General features: G+C 39.7%; 2 long non-coding RNA genes across 3 annotated transcripts; one reads left to right on the top strand and one right to left on the bottom strand.

Annotated features, from left to right (window-relative positions):
- The first annotated feature begins 1350 nt into the window (after nt 1–1350).
- LOC147817193 (uncharacterized) lies at nt 1351–2493 on the top strand. The gene is made up of 3 exons (XR_015436562.1): nt 1351–1487; nt 2123–2191; nt 2282–2493. It is a non-coding gene; the product is annotated as an uncharacterized LOC147817193 (long non-coding RNA).
- Nucleotides 2494–4540: 2047 nt separating this feature from the next.
- Nucleotides 4541–9775, bottom strand: LOC111647618 (uncharacterized). 2 transcript variants are annotated; one of them, XR_002760062.2, is made up of 4 exons: nt 9686–9775; nt 7555–7677; nt 6259–6343; nt 4541–6137 (listed from the first exon to the last, which is right to left on the bottom strand). It is a non-coding gene; the product is annotated as an uncharacterized LOC111647618 (long non-coding RNA). The 2 variants fall into 2 exon arrangements; XR_015436564.1 differs by having other exon boundaries at nt 4541–6343.
- Nucleotides 9776–10059: the final 284 nt, after the last annotated feature.

Here is a 10059-nt window from a genome sequence, read left to right as displayed (position 1 = left end):
ATCATCATCATCATCATCATCATCATCATTATCAACAACATCAGTGTGGGCACAGTGTTATTTGGAGAAGAGAAAAAGACATCAGACCATTGTTAATTTGTACGTTTTTTTTTTTGTGTTTTTTTTAAGAGCTTCCTCTCAGAACTTTTGATAATAAAAGTTCACAATTGTTTGAACAGGAACAGAATCGCAGGAAAAAAACAATTTTCTTGCGTCTTTAAATTGTTGACAAAAATCACTAAAGAAGAAGCAATTCTGTGGGTAACTGTTGCTGCCATGACGGAGATGTATTGTCGAACCAGGCGCTGATCCCTGATGTGACTGTTTGTGTCTGTCATTCACTCTCAACATAAATGTATAATAAGCATCTCAAGGTGGGGGTAGATTATCTATTTCGACATCAGCTATAGCTTGACTGAGACTGAGTTCCATATTGTAAGATTTGAAAAAAAATCTGATTATCAAAATAATGTGGCGGGCCAGATACTATTGCTGGTGGGTCAGTTTTGGCCCACGGGTTGCCAGTTGGCGACCACTGGAGAAGGGGGAACATACAAATTAACATACAACGTGAAGACAGGTGAGTGTTTTTTTGTTGATTTTTTAAAAATTATTATTATTTTTGCGTGACGGCAAAGATTTTGGTGGCCACCACACTGAAATGTTACCGGCAGAAACACTGAACACCATCATTATTATTATAATTCTTGCTTTATTTTAGACTGAAGTCGGAATAGTTTTTTTTTTTTTAACCTATAAAATAAATTAATTTAAAAAATGCGCTCTGATGCAGCTGCCTGTCTCTAATATGTAGTCTCCATTCTGTGGTCTCGAGCAGTGTCCCGCCCACAGCACCATCTGATTGGTCATATGTCACGAGTAACAACCTATCACACTGAAGGCTGCTGTGTACACAGCCGCTCACAGACTAGAGCAGCTCCGGTTAATGAGCGGGAGAGAGAGAGAGAGAAGCTTGCGCCAACTGCTAAGCTAAAGCAACAAGCTGATCTGAACAGAGAGTTCTGGTTAATGCGGCAGAACTAGTGTAAGTTTAAATGTAGAGCAGGTAGTTAGAAACTGTGATGAAGAAAACAGCAACATTAAAGGGGACATATTATGCTCCTTTTCAACAAGTTTGAATAAGTCTCAGAGGTCCCCAAAACATGTCTTTGAAGCTTCTTGCTAAAAAATCCACTCCAATCCTATATTTCAGCATGCCTGTAAACCCCAGCCTTGTTCAGAACAGGCTGTTTCTGTGTCTGTAGCTTTAAATGCAAATGAGCTGTGCCTGACCACGCCCCTCTTTGGAAGGGGATGCGGCTTGGGCTTCTGGCACCATGCTCTAATGTTTACGGTGACCGTGACCTGTGACCTGGCGTCGGAAGCGCTTTGGTTCAACCGCACGACTTTTATCCAGAATCTGACCCAGAGGGAGAGGCACCTGAAGAAGTTCAAACTCTACAACTGCAGCAGGACGTTTCTGAATGGTTGGTAAGCAATTTTGTGTATTTTGACATTACATTTTCAGTTTGTTGATGTGTGCTGGCACACAGTTACTAACATGTAGCTAGGTAGCTAATGCTAACTGTTACTGTCTCGTCATTACTGGGAGCTCTTTTGGTAAATAAGCGCTATTGTGAATTGTGTAATGTAGTTATCTGTCATGCCTCCTTAGATATACTTTTAAAGTCTATGAAAATGTTTGTTGTATGTGGACTGCTACAGGTGTTCAATGTCAAGACTAGTCAGATATTTTAATAGATGCTGACAAAGTAAATCATTTTTCTCCATGTTCTGAGCAGATGCTCATCATAACATCTTCCTTTATATAGTAATTTTGTTTTGTGCATTACAATAAAAGCTGTAAATCAGCATAAACATGTCTGACAGCAACAGTAATCTTTAGTAAAAGACTAAACTGTGCAGTTTCTACACTACATTGTTGTCAAGCTCCACATTATATGCAATAGGTGACATGTTATAAATTACCTCTGTTATATGCACTTGATATGTAGCCAAGCTTACTTCTTACCCACCTTAGCTCCACTGTCTGTCATTTTTTGAATTTCATAAGCTTTATATTTTGGTGAATGTTACCATTTTTCTCTATATTTTGGAAAAGTGCTCCTGTGGAAACTGTGCAACCATGCCCACAGAAGCTGAGAATATCTGCTGCTAGGAGATACCACAGGTAGCATTCTCACTGGACAAACTAATCAGTAATTTTTTTCGATTACATTTATAATAAACCATAGCATTTACCATTTGTAATTCACTGTAGGTTACCAGACGGCTGTGGGAGATCAAGGAAGATTTACCATGTATGGTAGACCGTCCTGGGTTGGAGCCGCTCTGCCTCAATGTGTACTGCCTGCAACATGTACCGCGCTGACTATGGTACTTTACGGTTGAGAGGAATACACCAGTACGTTTTGCTTCTTTGTAAAAACATAGTTTCAATCTAAATAAAAGATGTTAGGCAGTCTTGTTTTACTTCAGTGCACATCATTTTACAATGGTAATAACACACCACAAATGGAGTAACACACCCTCAAATAAATTAGTTTAGCTGCTCTTAGATTTGTAAAATTATTCTATCAGCAGATAGTGTGCATATAATATATGAATTCAGAGGAGTCATTTCTTTAGTAACAATCAAGCATTTATTTATATCAAATGAGGCACTTATAATCAGTGATAATAAAAAAAAACTGTAGAATTCACTGGATCCATAAAAACAAATTGTGAGACACAACATAGATATATGTTTGCAAGACTAAATGCCCTGTCCAGTTGTTTTAGTCGGTACAGGTATCTAGCCTATAGGAGCTTTGTGAGCTGGTGCTGGGGCTTCCATGGTCACAGAATCTTGGTCGTCATTCCAGCCTGCGTGGTCCTACACATCCATGCCATGTTTCCTGACACCACAGGCCAGTACATGAGTTTTAGACTGCCCCATGATAGAACCGGGACACAGAGCTGGATATGACCTCCTCCTTCTCAGGCCGCCTTGTACTGTGCAGTGAGGTCCTCTGGGATGGGGATGGCCAAAGCAGCTTCTGCGTATGGTCCCAAGTCAAAAAAGACTTTTTCAAATATGAGGTCCACCACATTCCCTGTTTGATAAAACACAAAAGATTTTGTTTACATTTTTCACTTTTTTTTTTTTTTTTTTTACAAAACAATGACTGAAAGTCTGTTTCTAACTACCTCCTGACATTTTTTTTTACTGTATTTTGTTGTTGGTGGAACTGTCATAACATTATACATGCAATACTTAATACAATGTGTACGAAAACATTTTTTGGTTGAAAAATAAAATAATATAACACTTATAGAATGTCGGCTCAGTCTTAACTGGTTTAGCTCTGCATTCTCCCTTCATGGCTTTTGGAAATTGGACCTTGAACAGTGGTTCACCTTCTTTTGTTTGGGCTTGTGGTCGGTCATCATTTTCATTGTAGGACATGGCAGCCAGGTAGAGTCTGGAGGTACAGTAAAGAGAAAATCAAAGATGTTAATATTGACAGAAACCTTAGCCTACACACTCTCACAAGTTGTAAGTAACCACAGCTTCATTTACCTGCACAGCATTCCAAGACTGATAAATGACTGTTAGGTTTATCAAGAGTAGATGCACTTAGATGTGTATAAGAGACAGGCTTGTAAATGCTGCAAATAGCTCACTATCCCCTGTAACTCTGCGCTTATCTAGATATTCCCTACAGACACTGTATCTGTAAACATGATATAAACGTTAAAACGGACATCATAAGGCATGACTCTCAATACTAACTTTCACAGCACTAATAAACAAGCCCGGACACCTATGCTAATCGCTGCAAAGCCTATGTTTAGCCTGAATTTTACCGGCTTGACTTTACAGACAGCTACAACGCCTTTCAAGTGTGATAAAGTTAGCAGGGTGGCTCTAATCAACGTCACACAGCGACACCAGGCAGAAGAATTGCATACAATCTGTACCCAACAATACCTGGCTGTGTGGACGAGGCAAAACGTTAGCCACATAAGCTGCCATGCTAACAACACACGCAAGAGGCTCTCATGTACATACAGTAAAGCAACATAAAATGGTGAAACTTACAGCTCCCAGGTTTGAAGTTGGGTCTCGGACAGTCGGTGCTGATCCGTGCTTTATAATCCTGCATTGTACTGGCACTCGTTGAGAAAGCAGTCTGACGTCAAATGGCCTGGTACAACTCCTGAAGTGTCCATCAAAAATAGAATAAAACAAATCCACTCGGTCTTCAGATCCTCAGGCGTAGGGGGTAAAAAAGACTTCTGTGTTGGTTTGTACAGCCAACAACCGAGCAACTAACATGCTTCGCTCGTACCTTCGACATAGTTTTACCGGAGCCGTGATGCGAGGGAGTAAACGATAGCGGCTGCAAGGCGGATTCAGAGGAACACACACCTAGCTCGGGGAGTGTCACCCACCTGGGGGGAGGTGTTATTTCCCTTCATGACGAAATCAAGGGAAAATCTCCAATTGGCCTGTGTGAGCACACATTTTCTGAAAGGTGGAGCAAGCAAAAGACGGAGAGGATGGACTTTTCTCATGTTTGGGGGTTTGTAGACAGGCCGGGGACACATATTACTGATAGAAAACCATGGAAAAGTGCATTTTGCATAATATGTCCCCTTTAACTGTTCAGACAGAGTAGAAATAAACTCTAGCAGTAAACAGAAACTCCAGAGACTGGAGATGAAACAACACACTGACTGCAGCACAATTACTGTTACTGAAAAGACATTTTTCTGCAGTAGAAGTAAAATCACTGTGTAAACATGTTCTTAGATAAAAGTACAAAGTGAGTCAGTTAAAATTAGAGCCCGACCAATATTGGATTTATGGGGCCGACTCCGATACCGCTATTAGGGAGTAAAAAAATTCTGCTATCCATATGTCGGCCAATATATAAACACTTGCGAAAAAGATATGTAATGAAAGCAGGATATTTTACAGTTTAACAATAAACTTTATTGTCCAAAATGACATCAGTGCACTGAAACGGTAAACTTCACTGGGAATTAAATAAAATAACTACAAAAAAAATAACTATTAAAAAAAAAAAAACATAAGAATATATATATTTAACTTGAATGAAAACAAAGGATCAAATATACATGAAATGCTGCCTATATAACTTGACCCAAGCATTTCCTGCATTATTGCTTCTTAATAAAAGTATTCATATCAGCACATATTGGAGAATATACACGCCACTGATTTATCTTTGATAGGCCAATATCGGCTGATAAAATCAGCCTACCAATAAATCGGTCTGGCTCTAGTCAAAATGCCTCTGAGTAAACATGTTACATTTTAAAAGGATAGGGGTAAAACATGTTGTATGGTGATAATAATAAATATGATAAAACTATTAAATTAATGAGCATCTTTACGTCACCAGGTGAATCAGTTCAGTCAGGCTTTTTTCAGTCTGTGCATAGACATGATAATCACTAATACACACTCAGTTGTTAGTTTATTAGGAACACATAGCTAAAACTGATGTAGTCAAATACAACAGTCCTGCAGTAAATCCTCCATGATGATTATAATGTTCAGTTTTTATTAAAATAGTTTTAGACTGTTGTTAATTTAACTGTATGATCACTGTGGAAGGTGTAGTGTGTATTGCATTATACAGAGGTGATTCTGTTATTTAGCCTACTTTCATTGATATAAATGGGGTGAAGAGAATAATAGAAACACCTGGACGCCACGTTCGGTGTCCTTATACAGCAGTAATTTTGTGCTGGCATATCCCAGATATCAGTTATCGGTCATGATTACTTATAATTGGTATCAGAATCTGCCCTGAAAAAAACGTTGGTTGATCCCAAGTGTGCACCCCAAATAACATTGTAGAAGTCCACAAGAAGTCTGCTTGAGGGGCTTTGCAGGGTTAATGAATTGTAGATTTGGACAACCCCAGGTTCCCAGGGATGTCCCTGGAGCACACCCATTTAGTGTGTAAGTGAGTGACTGGCAGTGTGGAGAACGTTTTATACAACCACAACATCCCCCGGGGCTCAAAGGGCATGATTTTCCCTTTATATATTAGGCTTTTAATGTGAAACAGCGGCAGGAAGTAGGACACTGCATGAATCTGCACAAGAAAGAAAAACAGAGACCCAACAAGCAATTCTGTGTGTGATGGCCGGTATGATGGCTGGGCTTAAGTCATGGTCATGACAACTTAGTGGGTGTTAATATTTATTAGATCTCACCTCTTCTGAAGAACTCATTTCTAATCCTTATTGGTCAAAGTTAACGTCCTCCAAATGTGTCTCTCCTCGTCAGCAGGTTTCAGCTCTGAAATCAAACAGAGACAGACTGCTCAGACCAGGAGCCCCCACTAACTGTACAATAATACTGCAGCTCGAAGTGACTGTACTGAATCATAAAGGTTGTCCCCAACACTGGAAATTGACACTGATGTGCCAGTTTATGGGTCCACCAAGCTAATGCAGTCTGATACAACAGCCCTGCAACAAATCCGACCATGCTGCACAATGTTTTATGTCTGTGAAGCACTTTTCACAAAGTGCTTCACAGACATAAAAAAAAACTGTGGTGCAATCTGGATTTAGAGATAAAAGGCAATCAAATTAAAATCTTAAAAAAGCATAAAACAGACACAAACTCAAAAGCCTTTTTATAAAAGAGAGTTTTAAAAGAGGACACTGAGGTAGCTTGTCCAATTCTCAATGGGAGATTACTCCACAGTTGAGGAGCCCCCACTACAAATGCCCTACCACCGTCTGTCTCCTGCCCTGCCCTCGGAGCCAACAGCAACAGCTGATCTGCTTATCTAGGAGAGCGAGCAGGGATATAGGGGGTGAGAAGGTCAATGATATAAGATGGGGTCAGGCCACAGTGATTTAAAATCAAGCTTTAAAATTTTTAAATCTATTCTGAATGCCACTGGTAACCAGTGCAGTGAGGCAAGAATTAGAGAAATGTGGTCATATTTTGTCAGTGTTTCAGAAGAGGTGGCCTGCTACTGTAAAACACTGCAGGACATCCTGAGTTACTCACACTAACTGTGTTAGGTAGTGCAGACAGTACAGGTTTTCATCTGTGCAAAAGCAGCTTATATCAAATGTCAAATGTTCATAAAAAGCATGTGTAATACTGACAATAAATCTGGGGATCTTCCCCTCTTGAGATATTCAACAGTTTTAAACCAGCATTTTTGGGCTTCCTGCAGTTTACTGGACAACAAGATGCAGCACTAAACTGTGATCCACTGTTGTGGTGAAACAGTGGCATCAGTCATCAGAGCTTGAGTGAAGGAAGCGTCAAGTGATACTCTGGATTCAAGTATTTTCAGTCATAGTTTAAATTTGAGCAGGACCAATTCTGACATGCTGGTCTTCAGGTTCACCATCAAAAAGAATCTTCCTCTCTACCTGAAAACCAGATACACTTCCAACCTTTTACTAAAAGAGGGAACAATCCTGCTTGATTTCCCACAGTGCAGCAGGAATATGGTTAAGTTGCCATGGTCGCGCCATACCTACTTATTCAGATCTTGACTGAAACCCGAGCGTCCTTCTGGGTGGTGTTTTTACAGTTTGATGAAAATATGAGAAACAGGAAGAGAAACTGGACTGAGGAGGAGAAACTGGAGTTGTCAGATGAATCTGCCAAAAGGAAATAGAGAATGCAACATTATCTGAAGCAACCACAGTGTTGATGAGTTACAGACAAGATAAAGCGTCCACAGGGTTTCCTCTGTCTGCCTCAACACACGTTTCGTTCATTTTTTTCATCATGAGAAAAACTCAGCGTTCTCTTTAATGAAGATTAACCATTGTAGAACCTTCCATTAGAATTTTCCCTTTTTTGAAAAATATACTGAAAAAGAATTCAAACTAAACTAAAACCGTATTTAATTAGACTTTAGTGTATTTGCTGAGGACTGGGAGTGGGCATGATTAATTGATGATCGATAATTGATCGTTAAGAATTTTTGCAATCACGTGGAATCTGATCGATCTAACGTGTGTATCAACGAGGTTGTGTTTTGTAGTCTGTCTTGAAGCAACACAATGAATTTCACTACGTTGCAGCAACCAGCCAGGTGCAATTTAAATTTTCAACAGAGAAAAATGAATACTCAGCTACCAGTGCGCGAACTGCTGTTGCCATCGCAGGTAAACATGAAGAGAGCAAGGCGAGGTTTGGTTCGAGAACATTTCAAGTTGAAAAATAACAAAATTCATTGAAAAGACTGCAATGCTGTGTATAAGTGTTGAGCTTGGTTTGTTATTTGTGAAGCTTCAGGCTCCGCTGCCATTAGGAGTGCCGCACATCCATGTCCTTTAGTATAGTAAAGTAAAGTACATATACAACAATGTCAAAATATTCCATTATAAGTCCTGCGCATAACATAAGTACAAGTACATACATATTAGGAGCAAAATTCTGTTAAAATATAAAAGTCCATCTGACTGATTTAATATTGTATATGACATCATTAGGTTCAAATAGATTAGATTTGAAAATTTATTAAAATGAAACCATGTGAGAGGTTTAGAGGGAAAATCACTGATTAGTGGAGCTGTTAACAACTCACATGCTGCTGTTTGTGAGATGTAAAAAACAACAAAAAGGTTGGAAACCAGTGGCTTAATACAGTGTAGTGAGCTACCACCACAAATAGAATCTAATCCAAAGATATACACTGCACCTAATGCAAAAGATCAGTCTGGAGAACAAAGTGTTTGTGGTTCAGTTTGTTCCAACACTGCCTTTGTACAGACGGACGGTTTGTAAGTAACTAACAAAAGTTGGAACACCTGTAGGAATTGCTTACATCAACTTTGATTTACTTTTACTGCTGCAGAAAATCTGTTTTTGGTGACCCTCAGGCAGTTTACCTCTTACCTGGATACGATTTATTAACTGGATTTAAACTGCTAAAAGAAGTGGCTCTTTTAGTTTTGACCAGTAGTATGCATGTATAATATTTGTGTAAAATAATGTAAAAATATTTCGACTTCTCAACACTCTGCAGCTCCTTGTTATTGATTGGCTGACACACACACACACACACACACACACACACACACACAGGTTTTCCTGCATTAAGATACACTAGCCTAGCTCTAATGATCCGAATGCATCTTGTAACCGAGTAGAGAAATGATACATTACTGCTGCTTACACTGTCAGTCGGATTTTGGAGCTGTTGTGAAAATCTGAAGAGTCTCAATTCATACACATACAGTACATAGACATGTATGTGTGGCCCAACCTATTCAGAACACTTATCCAATAACGGAGCATCTGCCTCGTTTTACTGCACAACACCAGCAGTGACCAGTGAATTCACCGATTACCACAACACAACGTTCAATGGTGTTGTTCGAATGTGTTCGCTTTCTCAAAGATAATACAAGGCTAAACGCGAAGAAAAACCACCGTTTGGTTTCCACAAACAACTACCAGGCTAATCTAGCACAGGGCTAAAATAAACAGCAGCAGCCTAGAATTACATATCCAAGCTAACAAGCTAATACAACTAACAGCGATAAGCCGGAAGAAAGCTGCTACATTTACACGGTTAAACTGTCTCCAGCTTCAAGTGATATCAATATCCACATACGTAGACAGATACAAACCAGGAAAAAAGAACGGAACAGATACCTTTTTCTCTCCAACAGTCATTCTTCTGTTCTCATCAATGTTGCCACGCAAATACCGCCATCTTGCAAGGTGACGGCACGATGACGTCGCTGTTGCTGCTGCTGTTGCTGCTGCTGCTGCTGCTGCTGCTTCTTCGTTCTTTACGGCGGTTGGCAACCAGCGTAATAGGTGCATTACCGCCACCTTCTGCTCCGGAGTGTGGATCAGAGCTCAAATTCAATTCCATATCCCTGTCTGTCTAATAAATTCAATGAAGACTTTCCCTACTCTATTAGGTAAATTCATCAATGTTTTGAGTGTGAAGTCATAAAGCTCCACCTTCCTGAGCTCTTTCTTTATAGCTAGTCTCGCTAGCTCATACCTATCACATTGTG

The sequence above is a fragment of the Seriola lalandi genome, unplaced genomic scaffold, assembly GCF_002814215.2.
Source record: "Seriola lalandi dorsalis isolate HSWRI2012SDOR001 ecotype SW California unplaced genomic scaffold, Sedor1 jcf7180002055006, whole genome shotgun sequence".
NCBI classification, from domain to species: Eukaryota; Metazoa; Chordata; class Actinopteri; order Carangiformes; family Carangidae; genus Seriola; species Seriola lalandi.
The sequence above is the reverse complement of the archived record's forward strand: the minus strand, read 5'-3'. Positions and strand labels throughout refer to the sequence as shown.